The 16,922-nt window shown below is 36.2% G+C and overlaps 1 long non-coding RNA gene across 1 annotated transcript; it reads right to left on the reverse strand.

Annotated features, from left to right (window-relative positions):
• Nucleotides 1-550: 550 nt before the first annotated feature.
• On the reverse strand, nt 551-3,197 carry LOC129270469 (uncharacterized). Its single transcript, XR_010295083.1, has 2 exons — nt 3,067-3,197; nt 551-2,434 (listed from the first exon to the last, which is right to left on the reverse strand). It is a non-coding gene; the product is annotated as an uncharacterized LOC129270469 (long non-coding RNA).
• Nucleotides 3,198-16,922: the final 13,725 nt, after the last annotated feature.

The raw sequence follows: 16,922 nt of genomic DNA on the forward strand, positions 1-16,922 counted from the left end.
TTTAAGCATTTACAGGCCCAACAAAATTCTATATTACACCCCATGTCAGTCAAAATAATGTTGTAATATAGTGACCTAAATTGCCTTTTTGGTACATGTACTATGAAACTTTTTGTTTAAATTCTGTATCTTTATACTTCATAATTTGTTTAAATTTTTTTTAAATAAAAAATATTACCTTTTGATTCTACAATGTTAAATGGACAATGATACATGTTCCAGCCCCCCCCCCCAGAAAAAAATGGACATCAACAAGACAAACTATAACACCTGGGGTACCCCCCCCCCCCCCCAAGATTTCTGTGTCTGCCACTGACATGTACTTAATGTGTTTTCTAAACAAACTAATCAAATATGAATAGGAATCAAATGGGGACATATTAGTTTCTATTCAAATTCTCAGAATTGAAGAGAATCTGAAGGAAAAAGATGAATAGAATCTATTCTAAATAAGAATAGAAACAAATATGTCCCCATTTGATTCCAATTTAGATTGGTTTGCTTTTAGAGTGTTATAATACAGAAATAATAGGATAGACCCTTAGCTGAATTCTTGATGTTTTTTCTTCTTTTTATTCATTATCGGAGGCATGTTGTATTTAACATATACACAGAAAATACCTAACAATTTTGAACTAAAAGTGGTTAGAGAAGAAAAAACGACATATATGTACAAAACAGCTATTTCATAGTGGTTGAATACAATCCAATATAATCACATAGCTAAAGAGATAATGACCACTTGCGCCTGCCCCCAAGCAATTACTACTTATCCACATGGGTTTGAAGATAAATCATGTTTATCTGGTATTGTTTTATATACATTATACATTTACCTCTGTAACCTTTGTTTGAAATTCCTCTCCAAATGAATACTTGTTAGCACATTGAATACAAGAAGCAAATAGTACAAGATATTATGATAAAAGAACTACAAATAGGTAATGTTTCATGTGTATTAACCTCTGTGTCCTTTGACCTACATAACCCTAAACAAAATTAATTCATCTTCCCATGATGAGGCATGCTGGTGTCAAGTTTAAAGTGCATCTTTTAAGATTAATGATTGATATAAATTATCGCATTGATGAAATAGCAAGAAAGTCACATGGACAACAAGAAAAAAAATAATGCTTCTGGCACTATATTTGCTTGAAAAAATAACAATACAACTGCATTTTACCTCAAATGAAATAACATAACACAAAACTGGCTTTTGAATGGGCACAGGATAAGATGGTTAAAATGTGTTCATCACTTGTAGATCATATAGGCAAATGAATTTGAATTTGAATATTCGGTTTTAAAACACTTAAACTTATGTCAGTCATAACAGGGAAGAAACACAAGATGAAAAGAAGATTGCAGTGTGCTATGCTACTGGTCAGATGCATTGCTATGTCAGTGCATACATTAACCTCTGCTATGCATACCTAAAGCCCCCAGCTATGGTTGACAATAACATAAACCCAGTCTTACTGTATCCATGGATTGGGAAAGAGACTGATACAAAGAAGAAAAAAAAATCATTCTAATTAATTGACAATCTTCTGGCCCTGATAATCTTATCTGCCATAGGCCTACCTTAAATTTACTACTTTTTCATCACTCTGTATAGTAAAATATGAAACAAATGACTTGGTGAAATAAAAGCATATTATTAAAAAAAAAAAAGATTATTCATTACAAAAAGGCCAACCATCTACTTTAAAATGGATTATAAAAAAATAACAGATTTGCATTTTCTCAATAGTCTATTATGAATGATTAACATAAATTAATAATTAAAAAGGAAAAACAAAGAGAAATGTCCAAGAGAGAAAACTCTATTCTTGATAACTGTTTTACATTACAAAACAGAGGCTACATAACATTTTCAATCATGAGGGCGGGGGTTGGGGGGGGGGGGGGGGGGGTCATTGACTAACCGAATGAATGAGTTCATTTGAGGCTCTGTTTACACCTGTGGAATATCATTAACAGTGGTTGAAGAAATGCATAAAAAAAGTTACCTAACATACTGAACAAGAGCATCACGCACTACAGATGCTGATGGTGCAGGCCTTTGATTTGGCAAAGGACAAGGTGGCTGAAACTCTCGTAATTCATGAGCAACATCAAGCCACTCGTCATCTGGCTCATCGGACTGCATCTGACAAAGGTTATGCAAGGTACAACACGCTCCAACAATATTAGTTACGTTCTCAAGAGCGCTGTCATTGCGCTTCAATAAGCATCTCCATCGCCCCTTCAGTCTACCAAAACTACCTTCGATGACCATTCTCGCCCTGCTGAGCCTGTAGTTAAAGTTAGTCTGATCTTCAGTCAGACGACCATTATCGGCAAAACCTTTCATTAGCCATGGCAGCAGTGGGTAGGCAGGGTCCCCAAGTATCATCAGCGGAACATCTTGGCCATTGATGTTTCTTGTCATCTGGTCAAAAACAATGTATTGAAAATGATAATAATGAAATATAATCATTTAATAATATTAATAACATCAATACTAAGTAGAGGTCTATTTTAATATCATGAAGATGTTTAGAAAAATATATATTAAAATTAATTCATTAAAATACACATTGATCATGCTGATGAACATGCAGGCCCGTAGCCAGGGGGGGGGGGGCACGTGCCCCCCCCCCCCAAGATCACACACCCATCCTTATAGACCCCTCCCCAGGACGTTGATCAATTACATGTATGTGCCCCCCAAACATCAAACACTGGCTATGGCCCTGCTGATGAAATATCAAAATCACACAAACCTCAGTGTTTTTAGATGAATAGGTGGAGCAAACTAATGGTAGCCTATTATTACTTATGAAATTTTAAAAGAAGATCTACCCTTATTCTAGGCTTGATTTCTCTAGGTTTATTTATTGTTTTAAATCCTTTGTTTATATTATCCCTTTAAAAAAATGAAATGTGCATGTTACTATTGACTTGTAGATCTATGAGATTTTAAATGATTGTAGTCTATCATAATCTTTTGTGGCTTAAATCTTTAATAATAAAATGAAATTTAATTCAAGTTTTATAAATTAGATTTAAAAGTAAACGTACATTTGGAAGCAGTTCTCCATTTTCCGCTCTTCGGTGAAAAGAAGAGTTTGCCAGCACCCGGGCATCGTGGCAGCGTCCTGGCCATCCTACCATGATATCTGTGAACATGTACTTATGGTCACAAACTGCCTGGAGAATGACAGAGTACCATCCCTTTCGATTATGATAATCAGCATGGTAATTAACAGGTCCAATTATAGGGATATGGGTTCCATCAATGGCACCTGCAACTTGGGGAAACCCCATGTCCTCGAACCCCTGAACAGTTGCCCGTAATCTATCTCCAGAAGGAAAGGTAATATATCTTCTCATTAGTTCTTGTACAATTACAAGGCAGGTGTCGTTGACGATGACATTGGCGGTACATCTCGCTACCCCAAAAAGATGCCCGATTGTTCGATACTCGCAGTTTGTGGATAAACGCCACAGAGTTATGGCAACTCTCTTTCTGACACAAACTGCTTTACGCCATCGTGTGTTTTGGCGACGAATAGCCGGTGCTAGCTCACCACACAGAAAATCAAATGTCGACTTGTTCACACGGAAATTTTCACGAAAATCTCTTGCCGTGAATCTCCCTTCCACTATCCTCTCCCAGAAATGTCCAGATCGCTCCTTCATCCACACACTCCTTTCCACGGTGCAGGCAAACGTTATAGCACATAACAAAAAATAGTACCGTACTCGCCGACGACGTGCTTCAAACTCCCGGAATCGCCTTTTTTGAGCACGTCGAAATTCCCTCCTTCGATCAGAAATAATAGTTACGATATTCTTAACCTTCATAATGCAATTATATAAACAAAATATGGAGGTAAGATATGTGTACGGATCGGTCGCGATGTCGATGAGATCCAATGCAATTAAAAAGACCTGCAAACCGCGCGAAAATATTAAGCGTTTGTTTACATGAAGTGCGCCCCAACGTCAGCTCGTGAAAAGGCGACGTGAGGCCGGCCTATGTGTAGACGCAAAATTGCGGGCCCGAGACTATGTGTAACAGGGGTTTGATGATTTTGAGGCGGCTTCAAATTGCAGGCGTGAGGCCGCCTCCGGGGCCGGCTTTGAAAGCCGACGCATGTGTAACAGGGGTCCAAGTGATATTCATGACTTGAGAAGTTTTGCATATTTAATGAGCTTGATGCGAACCAAAACACCTCTTTTCATTCTGTCATTGCTGCTTTAATTGTGCATCGAATTTCATGATTCTGGTATCATTGTAAAGAAGAAGAATCATTCTTTTAGGTCATGTGTTTGAATTTATTCAAAGATTTTGTAATATACGTTAAAATTGTGATCTAAAATATGCTACAAAATAATTATTTTCACCTGACAAAAACTGCTATTTTAACATTTTATTTTTGTTTGAGCCCAAATGATTTTTATATCATGATAAAGCTGAATATGTATGCTTTAAAATGGTATATGTTTCAAAATAAGAATTGGTTTAATCAGGTCAAGATCACACTTTTTATTGTCCAAGTACATAAAGCAGCTTGAAAACAAGAATACTGCACTCTGATTGGTCAAAGGGACCACACACTGGCAAATTCCAACGGTTCCACTGCCTGGGCTCATGGGAAGGTCACACTTCCCATGTGGTAATCTCCTCAAACTACCCGCGCCTGTTGTTCTGTGAACCTTATCCAGCCAATCAGAACTATGGATTTCATGCAAGTACAAAATTTCAGAAATCTCGTCTTGTACCTTGGTGGGAAAAGTGTGATCTTGACCCGATTAAAAGGTGCCGCATATCAAGAGTGGCATTGTGAGAAAGTACAGAAGTTCAGCTTTATGGTGATATATATATCATTGAGGCTCAAAATAAAAAGTTTTGCACAATTTGCAGAAGAAAACAGAGGAAGAAAATTCAGTTTTGAGGCACATTTTCAGGCCAGAAATTCACTTTTTCTCAAACTATTGTATACAAAATAAATGACCAATGTGAAAGAATAACATTTACTCTATCTGATGGTGCAATGATATTTCATTTAACTAGAGGTTAAAACAGGTATATTATTGGAGAAAGAAAATCTCACGAATCATGAGATTTTGCAAGGAGGAGGATTCAGCCACGAGATGATTTGGATGAATCTGGCCTTTTTGCTCATTAGCATAGGGACCTGCGGTCTGACTGAAAATAGTAAAATCAAACAAGTTGAAGGTAAAGACGTAACAGCTACATAACATGTACTGTATATGAAAGCAGTTTATGTAGAAATATTATCACTATAACACAGTCAATGATAATTATCACTCATAATATGATGGTTGATGGTGGTAGTAGTAGTAGTAGCAGAAGCAGTCATAGTACTTGTAGTAGTAGACGTAACAGTAGTAGTCTTAATAATAATTAATTAATAACAATTATAATAATAATAGTAGTAGTAGAAGGAGTAGTAATAGTAGTTGTAGTAGTAGTAGTAGTAGTAATAGTAGTAGTAGTAGTAGTAGTAGTGGTGGTGGTGGTGGTAGTAGTAGTAGTAGTAGTTGTAGTAATTATAGTAATAATGATGATGATAATTAATATTAATGATGATGATAATAGTACTACTACTAGTAGTACTACTATTACAACTACTACTACTACTAATAATAAAAATAATGATGACGATGAAAACAATAATAATGATGATGATGATATACAATTATAATAACAAGGAATGGTGATAATAATAACATAATTTAATAATCATAATCACAAAGATTTAATATAATGAATATAAACAATTTTAACATCCACTTACCGAGAACTGAGGCATTCCACCTCCCTGTCCAGTGAATCCGTGGAATCTGTCACTTCTATCCGCGGGCCTATTTTTAAAGAGTTTGGTTTTAACATGATTTCACCACCGGGGTGGGGATTGAGTCCACTAATATGATCTTTGTCCCTCGAATGGTGATGATGATGATGGTGGTGAAAGTGAAACGGGTGGTGGTGGTTGGGGCGCGGGCTTTCTGGTGGGTTTCCAACGCTGTGCGACCCCGACGATATGGGGTAGAAGATCCCCGACCCCGCCGCTGACTCCCCGCGATTTTCCTGCCAAGAAGAATAACAAGAAAACACAACCAAGTTATACTCGCACACATGTTTATAAATTCAACTCTCTAACTGGTGGTCAACCCAATAAGTAATTCATGATCTTACCTCTTCGTCACAAATATATATAATTTCCATAACCAATGAAATAAGTCACATTTATTACATTTCGCACTTTACTTAGGAATAAAATGATGAAGTTTATATAAGCGCAGCTACTTTCTCTATTATGAACGAACAGTACACGGAGAAAAGAAATCAATACTAATACTATTGTCCACGCTTGCAAAGGCATGATAGCGGGCAAGGGGGAATCTATTGGATTTAATCACTTCACATTTCTTTCATTCAGTTACTTTCTCTTTGTGCAGTGCTGTCTTTTGACGTATTATCTCGCTGAGGAAGAAAGGGGGAGCTTAGTACTTGAAAGGACTCAAGGACCGAAACAGCTAACCACGCATTGAAGTGATACCATTTTTTTTTTCAAAACACCCCCGCGCAGCGCTTCGTACCCACGAGTTGGGAACATTCTCCCCGGGGTCTCGCAGCGTATCGGACACGCATGGTCCTGGCCCGGCGAAATCACGACACCCGCACAACACTTGTTGATCAAATCCGCATTTATTTTCCGATTAAATGACACTAACCGAACACAAGAAATCATCATATATGAATGATCGCCTCCTTCGTTCCGGTATCCTCATGGCCGGTGAGCGTTGTTTCCCCCAAGACATTTTCCCATTGAAATTCCAATAAAACAGGCGAAAATAGTCGTATGGCATGCGTTTCACGAGTATGATTGCCTTGTCGCGATTTTACAACGGGATTTACGGTACACATTTATCAATTGAACTTTCAATTGAATGCGGAAGTGCATATCTGTTCAAAAAGAACAACCGTGAATGAGCTTGAGTGAACCGTTATGATTTATGAGGAAGCGCTATTGAGTGATTGACTATATCGTTCCATAGTGTAGTCAGGGAATTGCTACAGCGTTTATAATTGCCTGGGAGAGTATAGGCCTACCCTCATTTTATCAACACACACGTATATGAGATAAATTATGCTGTCGAGTGACTATTTTATACGTTGAATTCATGAGAAATTAATATGACCTAAGTTAATTATGTGGAAAATACGGCGGCCTGATCGGTTGTCTCATTGGAACTCGATCTACACCGGCCCCCTTCCCTCCCACTTAAAACTTCAAAATAACCAAGCAATTATGAAGCAAAATGGACCAATTAAGGGAATTGCTAGTTCATATTCACGGTACAGGCCCTAGATAATACTGATAAATAAAATGGAAGACCAAAGGGGGACATCCCCTTTTAGATGTGGTCACTCAAGGCACCCCCTCTTACCATGCAGAAGTCCAGTCTGATTGATTGATTGATTTTATTCGTCAAGAATATCACAGGAGATTACAATAAAAATTGAAGAATACCTTGACAGGATAGCCCATGAAAGCCGAAAGGCTTATTTCCAATGGGGTCCTATAGTAAGTATAAAACATTAACATATTGAAACAAAAAGTATAAACTACGACAATTACTGAAATATGGATTTAAAACAATAATAATGAAATACATACATACATATCCATCAGTCAAATAATATGCAAACATCTGAAGCAAACAACAATCCTCCTAATATATGACACAAGGAGGATTGTATTAGGAGGATCCTAATCGGTCTCTTTGAGGACAAAAAAGTGTAGTCCCCCCCCCCCCCGGGGGGGGGGGGGGGGCTCTTCCACGAGTGGATACCATGCGTGACCATGGGGTTTCGTAAAGCACCCTTAACCGGGCCCTTAAGTATTTTCCATGTTCTGAAAATGCACCCCTTCACTGGAAACAAAACGGTATACCCTGGCCTTGACAAGTTTTCGTTGAATTGACCCCCTTAACAAGTACACCGATATCTTAATTGGTGTGTAATGTCACGGACGTCGACTTTACCTTTAATTTCATTAGAGAGCTTAGTTTATAGTGTGAAACGACCCATGTCTTGCCCTTTTCCCCGCCGCACTTGCCCTTGGGCCTATAGTGCCTCCCTACCTGCCCCCTGCACTGACCCCGTGTCAACACCACTTCTAGTCTTCAATACCACACTCTTGCCTCAATGCTAACAATATGACTTTTTGCTATATGACCCCATTGCGGAAAGGTAAACGTTCCGCACAGGTGCAACGGTGAAAGAGGGTGGTAGCCGCCGCCCCTCTTCCCACCCCTTTTGTAACCCCCCCCCCCCAAAAAAAAAAAAAAAAAAAAAAAAAAAAAACAGGTTACAGCAATGCGGGCAGCAACGTAATTATAGTTTCTATATGTATTGATGATATTCTGAAAATGTGGATTTTTCTTTCAGTAAATTGATTTGGTTTGATTTGATGTGTTTAGTCTATCCTACAATTCAACATCCTAGTTGGAGCAGATAAATATCATTATCATTTCAAATAATAAAACATAATAAAAGACGGGGAAAACATTATATATAAAGGTATTTTTCGTTCACTGCATACTATTTCGCCGAAATTAATGGAAAATATTAAATTCATTTCATTTTATTTCATTTTATTGTCTTCTTTACCCAGGGTAGCCTGTTCAGTGATTTAGACACTTGTTGTCAACCAGGGCCCTGCACAATACATAATTATATACATAAAACAATCAAAAGAACACAATTATATACAACACATATCAAGTCGACATTGTTAAACTGCAATACGATGACAATATAAACAAATGATTTGAGTAATTGAAAAGGGAACCAGTACTGGAAATTGACAGGAAAACAAGAAAAAATTGATAGGTGTGCATTTTCATTATAGGTTATACTACGTTTTTATAATTATAAACTTATATTATCATTGAAGGGCAATACACATTCAAGACACAGCTCGCTGATTTATGTGCGATACTTCTCAGCGCGATCTTAGAATTCGAATCCGATTACTTTCAAAACAATGTCTATTTATATTAGGGTAGATGATCTTGGCCCTTACAAAGCGACCTAACAAGAAGACGTCGGGTTGTCACTAAAGGAATCCTCATCAATCAGCAATACGGTGAAAACTGTTATTTACACGACCCGTGCAGTTCTTACTATTTTTTTTTTACAATATCAGTAAAAACCAACAAATTTGGCGATATTTTGCATGAATTGTTTTTTTCTAACAAAAGCTGGTAGATTTCTGGATTTTTCAAAAAAATAAAAACAAAAAATGATAGAAAATGTGATTCAGACACGAGTTCTCCTGTATGGGGGGGGGGGTGACAAACGCACACAATGGGGGTATATTATCGGGGGATGGGGGCGACCCCTCCAAGGGCTTTTCAAGTGATGTAAAACAAAAATATGGAGAATAATAAAGGAGGAAGAAAGCAAAGAAATGAGGGAGGAAATGTATGGGGAAGAGACAAGCCATTTTGCCCTCTCAGCAAATACCCAGGTGCATACCCTCCGAAAAGGCGTATAATAGTTTGGACAATTGTGAGAGAAGCTTCTTTCCTAAAAGCAAAACATAGAGGGACTCACACAAGTCACATTGTTCCCACCCCCCCCCCCCCAAGCGGGCAGCCCAGCCTACTTTAACAGCTGAAGTGGAATGGGGGGGGGGGGGGGGTAATGTGACTATAATTCAATTATTTCAAAAGCCGCGAGCGAGCGAAAATCCTTGAGAACGATTTATGTGATATACTTGACATAATGATATAGAAATCAATATCATATTTTACCTTTCCTTCCGTTTCTTTCCTCCTCAATTTTCTCTTTAATTTATCGGTCGTGGAAATTTTGGGGTCAGCCCCAAGCCATACACCAGTGAATACAGCATACATGGTTTAAAGTCTTTAAATTATCAAACAATGATAATTATACTGTTTTTAATTTGATTCCCCTATCAATGACGTCCTTTTCGCAGAGAGGAGAGGAATTATTTACAGGATTGTCGTGTATGTTGTTGTAATTTGATCATTGTGTTACGGCAGATGGCGTTGCAATAACCGATTCAGACAGCACTGACATGCACTACACACTTCCGACAGGCAAATAAATTAACTTTCAGATTGCGAATTAGATCTACACGATTGTCCATAGATTGGTATACTTATTTATTTCTATCCAGTTTATTTCAACATTATAGCCTTTCCAGATTACAGATTGCTGTCACCGAGGACCTTGCACAATAAAAGCAATATATAGATTCACCATGACTAAATATATAGGGCGATTCCATGCTAGAAAAATCAGCCATTTTCACATTTTTGAACCTGCTATCCAAACTAATAAGAAACTTAATTTTTTGTGTGGTTATAATGAAGTACTACTGGGTAGCCATGTAAAAAAAAAATAACAACCAATAAAAATATGTTGTCCATGGGTGAATTACAGGTGAATGTGCTGAGTGTCGTACAGGACATTTATGAGTCCCGTATACGAAACACAACATTTTCACCCATAATCATTTTTTGGGTTGGTTATCAGTTTTCCACATGACTACCGACTATAACTTAATCATTGACAAAAAATTAAAAATTTATTGCTCAAGCAGTCTGCTAATAATGTTGTCGAAATGTCCCGTACGACACGTATGGAATCACCCTATATTAAACGAAACCCATATCCGCATAGATGAAAACTGAATAAAACACGTGATATGCTTCTAGCAGTCTCGCCTGCATCACACGATTCAATTATAACAGAGCTGGCTTTGAAAACAACTATTGAATAATTATTCACAAAAAAACACCACTCATAAAATACTCTGTTCATTGACACTAAATAACATTTGACCTTGATCATGTGACCTCAGACTACTGCAAGAAGATAAGCGATACTTGATTACCCTTACATCCACGTTTCATGAACTAGATCCATAAACTTTCAAATATGATGGCAATTCAACAAAATACCCTCAACATGGCCAAAGTTCATTGACCTTAAATGGCCTTTGACCTCGGTGATGTGACATGAAACTCACGCAGAATGTTCACTTTAATGTCTAAGTTTTATGAACTAGATCCATAAACTTCCAAAGTTATGGCATTCAACAAACACCCCAACAGGGCCACAGTTCATTGACCTTAAATGACCTTTGTCATGTGACCTGAAACTCACGCAAGTTGTTCACTGATACTTGATTACTCTTATGTCCAGGTTTCATGAAGTAGATCCATATACTTTCAAACTTATGATGATATTTCAAAAACTTAACCTTGGTTAAGATTTCGATGTTGGTTCATGGTCTAAGTTCACTGACCCTAAATGACCTTTGACCTTGGTCTTGTGACCTGAAACTTGTGACTTGAAAATTGATTAACCTTATGTCTTTCGCGAACTATAGGTCTTTATACTTTCTAAGTTATGATGACATTCCAAAAAATAAACCTTGATTAAAGGGGAATCCAACACAAAGAAATACTTGTTTTTAGAGGAAAAATAAAAATCAGACAAGTTGATTAGTGAAAGTTTGAAAAATATCGGACAAACAATAAAAAAGTTATGAATTTTTAAAAGTTGAAATATTGGTAATCACTATACTCATGCTGGAGACTTCAAATTGGCCGGATGTCATAGTGATGTAAGGCAAGGACTACTCTTCCATGTACTCCAATACATAAAATGGCTAAAATGTAATTTTTCTAAAGTTTTAATTCAAATTATTACGAGGACATAAAACAATATACTACCTGGGTTACATACTTAGGAGAAAACCACAAATCCCTGATAATTAAGCACGTGGCCTATGGGAAAGTTGCACTAGCGTACCTACGGGGGGGGGCATACTGCCCCCTGACGAGTCACAACCCATGCAAGGGACATATCCCTGCCCCCCTGACGGGTCTTGAAGACCTTTTTTTTTTTTTTGCTTGTCAAATTTTTTTCTGGTACGAAATCCTTTATTTGTGGTTGAAGACCCTTTTTTTTTTTTTTTTGCATGTCAAATTTTTGGCGGTCGAATTTGCCCCCCCCTGTGGAAAATCCAAGGTACGCCACTGGAAAGTTGTCCTTGCCCCTTGTCATATTTCACTTACATGACTTATGCAGTTGCCAATTTGAAATCTACATAGTATTAGGGATCTCAATTTTAAAGCAGCCAAAACTTTCTTGTTTGTGTGATTTCTTTCAAACTTTCACCATTCTGTTTTATTTATTTTTCTCCTTTCCAACACATTTAATGATCAAGGCTGGATTCCCATTTAAGATTACAATATTGACGACGCCGCCACCGTCGGAAAAGTCTCGCTCTACTATGCAGGCGAGACAAACATAATAATTCAGTATTTGTTTTTTTGTTTTATTTTTATTTCTGCGTTCACAATACATTATCATAAATATTTACATTGTTTGTAATATACAAAATAATTCATAATGCATACAATATAAACATAATACATAATTTGAAGGAAAAAATGGTGTGGGCATATACTTCACATTTTGATAATAAAAAAGGAACATTAACAAAATTTAAATGAACGCAGGAGACCGCCATCGTGAGCGGTTAAGCTTGTAATTGATGGCGGCCTCATAAAAAGGGTTCGTGACTATGATTGGTATAATTACTGAACAAGAGGGTGCAATGCAGGTGCAGGTGCGGGTGCAGAAGATAGCTGTAGAATTTATATTTTTTATTTAATTTATAGTGGTAAATGAGGATTAATTTGAAGGTTGGGATGAATAAGATCGAATGATATTTCTTTTAACAGTTGATTTTAAAGAGTATAAAGTGGAACAAGATTTAATATTTTCTGCAAGATTATTCCAAATGTCTGGACCATGATGTCGAATTGATTTAGAGGTAATTAACAGTCTGGGGTTTGTGAGATGAAAGTTTCCAGATGTACGAGTTGGGTAGGTATGGACAGAACTATTGAACTTAAACATATCATCAAAAGACGAAGGGAGTAGGTTATTAATATACTTAAACATAATGATAGCTACTTGAAGAGTATACAAGTCGGCAACTTTTAGTGTTTTCTGTTTGAAAAATAATGGATCAGTGTGAGCCAAGTAATGAGATCCTGTACAAATGCGAACAACTCTCTTTTGTAATTTGAAAATAGAAGTCAGCTTTGTTGAGCCACAATTAGCCCAAACAACGTTACAATAAGTAATATACGGGAGTACTAAGGAATTGTACAATAGGAATAAAGTTTTAAGAGGCAAAATAAATTTTAACTTAGAAATAATTCCAATGCTTCTCGAAATACACATTGTAATATGGTGCAGATGCTCATTCCAAGATAAAGCTTCATCTATGATAACCCCTAAAAATTTAGAGTGAGTTTTCCGTTCTAATGATTTGCCGTCAATCTGTAGGTGAAATTGAGTGTTAGATTTAGAAATATGAGAGTGATGTTTAAAATATATGTAGTGAGTTTTTTGTGTGTTCAAAGATAATTTGTTAGCTTTGAACCACTGTGATACTTTGTTTATTTCATGATTTAAAATATTGTATAACGAAGTAGGATTTGTATGAGAAAAAAAAATATTTGTGTCGTCGGCGAATAATACAAAAGATAAAATGGATGATGTATTAATAATGTCATTGATATATAGTAAAAATAATAGTGGGCCTAATATGGAGCCTTGAGGGACACCACAACGAACTAAAAGTGAGTCAGAGTCATAACCATTAAATGCGACGTATTGTTTTCGATTTCTTAAGTAATCTTTAAACCAAAGGAGGGATTGACCTCGTACGCCACACTCTTAAAAATGTTGGGCAACATACGGTCCACACAACAATTGGTTAAAACTTTATCCAATTCTGGGTAGTTTTACACCAATAATGTGTGCTTTGGGTGAAAACTACACAGTATTGGTGTAAAACTACCCAGAATTGGATAAAGTTTTAACCAATTGTTGTGTGGACCGTATGTTGCCCAACATTTTTAAGAGTGCATAATAATTAAGTTTTGAGAGTAGAATGTCGTGATTAAGTGTATCAAATGCCTTACTAAGGTCACAAAATATGCCAATGACATGTTCTTTATTTGCAATGGCCTTTTTTAATTTTATCATAGATTTGGATTAAAGCCAAGTTTGTTGAGTAATTTTTCCTAAAGCCATATTGATTAGAATTTAGCAGATTGTGTTTGCTGATGAATTTATTAAGTCTGTTATATACTATTTTTTCTAAGATTTTTGATATAGTTGGGAGAAGAGAAATGGGGCGATAATTATTAATTTCATGAGGATTGTCTTTTTTGAAAATTGGATTTACTTTGGCGATTTTGAATAAGTCAGGAAATACTCCTTGTGATAATGATTTATTAAAAATGTTACTAAGAGGATTAGCAAGTGGGTGAATTATTTCTTTTAAAAGAGACATACTAATTCTATCATGTCCATGCGATTTTGAACTGTTAAGAGACCGTGTAATATTGATAATTTCAGTTGGGTCCGTAGGGTTAAAAAATATAGAGTGTGGATTAGGTTCGGGGAGATAGTCGGTAAAACGCGCATTAGGGCTATTAATTTTGCTTGAAAGTTCGGGTCCGATATTTGTGAAAAATGAATTAAATGAATTTGCTTGAAGGGAAGAGTCAATTTTAAAACCGTTAAGAGTCATATCATCAGTAGGAGGGGAATCTGTTTTTGTTCCCATTACCTCTTTAATGATTTTCCAAGTTGCATTAGTGTTTGAACTGGCATTCTTTATTCTATTAGCGTAATACATTTTACGTGATATACGAATTAATTTTGTCAATTTGTTTCGATATACTTTATATGTTTTTAAGTTAGCTTCGGACGGTTTGTGTAAATGTGACTTGTAAAGGCGATTACGTGTATGTATTGATTTCAATATACCTTTTGTTATCCAGGGATGTTTGGGGGTCTTTTTTCGATTATTTTTCATTCTACCTATGGGGATATTCTTATCGTAATAATGTTGTAATTTATCATTAAAGCGATTATAAGATGTGTTTGCTCCAACTTCATTATAGACATCCTCCCATTCCTCAATTGTTAAGTCTTGTTTCAATAATTCAATATTACGTTTAGATTCTCTTCTATATGTATGTTGGTTAAATGTTTTGAGGTGTGGTAGTTTTAAATCACAAGTTAGAAATATTGGTAAGTGGTCTGAAACTTCAGAGCATAGAATTCCTCCTATCATTTTGTTGTTCATGTTATGTACGTTGGAAAAAATGTTGTCAATTTGAGTTGATGAATTTTGGTTGATTCTAGTGGGATTATTTATGAATGAATTGAAGCCGAATGAGTACATTAGTTTCATGAAATTATTTGATTTATTATTGTCGATTGAGGGTAAGAAATTGATATTAAAATCACCAAAAATAAAACAGTTTTTATTTTCATTACTTATTATATGGAGATATTGCTCTGTTTCCTCATAAAATGAATCAAAATTAAAACCTGGTGGTCTATAAATTAAACCTATGACGACATTTTTAAATTCTGTGTTTTCAATTTCAATAAACAAAGATTCAGCATGTAAAAGTTTCACGTCGGAACGGATCTTAAATTTCAGTTTTTCGGCAATATAGAAGGCTACCCCTCCGCCTCTTTTCCCTTTGCGGTCTGCCCTAATCAGCTTATAATCTGGTAAATTAAACAAATCTGGGGAATTTTCGTGTAACCATGTCTCGCTAATACCAATAACAGAAAATTTAAAATTGTTTAACGTGTGTAAGAGATTTTCAAAATATTCGAAGTTTCTATTCAGACTTCTTAAATTTGCATGTAAAAGAGAAATATCATCATGATTATTATTAAATATGTTATTAAATTCTTGAGGTGTGTAATATTTACTGTTGTGTGAATTTTCTATTAAATTATCAGGAATAAAAGAGAGTGAATCCATCAAAATTGATATAATGTAAAGTACCGGCGATTGTGTAAGGGATATACTGCGAGCGTGCTTGTGGTGAAGGTGCGTGTGATAGTGATTGTGTGTATATTCATGTGTAACTGTGGTGCTGATGTGCAGTTAATATAAATGAAAAATATGTCTACAAAAATAACAAGACCCATCTTGGTCAGCATATACAATATAGGAAGCACTACGGCAGAGCTCTGCCACCTAAGTACATATATACAAGAGTTGAAATAATTACATATAAATAATGAACGATTACATACAAATGAATTAAGAGCAAACCCAAAATATGCCTACGGATCTAATGTGTATTACTATTGGCATGGTAAATCACTCCATTAACTCCATGTATTAACGCAGTAGGCCTAAAGTTGAATAGCCACGCCCTCCCTAATCAGATACGTGGATGTATGTGTGCAAGTGTAATAAATATGGATTATTATGCGCATGGGCCTGTCCTGGGGAATAATGAAGTTTGTTTTGAAAGCGCTTATCAATCAGTATTGATTAAAAACTTAAAGGATAACCATGGAAACTTGATAGTTAAGCACTGACACATCAATACATCTCACTTACTGTCTATTGATTAGGCCTTTATCATTCCCCCCATCCCCCAGTCCTTCGTTGGCATTCTAACAAAGGTTGTCCTTGACACTCTGAAAACCTACACAACTTGTTGCTTGGCATAAAATAAGAGTAATGCAAAGTGGATTCCGAAATATTTTAGCTTGTGGAAGAAATGCGCATAATTTTTCTCCGTACAAAAGGCCATGCACAGAAAATAGTTGTTTTGGTTTCGATATGCTTTAAAGGTGAATTCTTTTCAATAGTATCTCAATTGTAATGAAAACAGACATGTATATTATAGGCACCGACAATCCGTATCCTGTTCGTGTACTGCCGGAGGGATGGCAGGAAAAAACGTCTGTGATATTTCTTTTCTTGTTATACAGTTGCACACTACCATAG

The sequence above is a fragment of the Lytechinus pictus genome, chromosome 11 (genome assembly GCF_037042905.1).
Source record: "Lytechinus pictus isolate F3 Inbred chromosome 11, Lp3.0, whole genome shotgun sequence".
Classification (NCBI taxonomy): domain Eukaryota; kingdom Metazoa; phylum Echinodermata; class Echinoidea; order Temnopleuroida; family Toxopneustidae; genus Lytechinus; species Lytechinus pictus.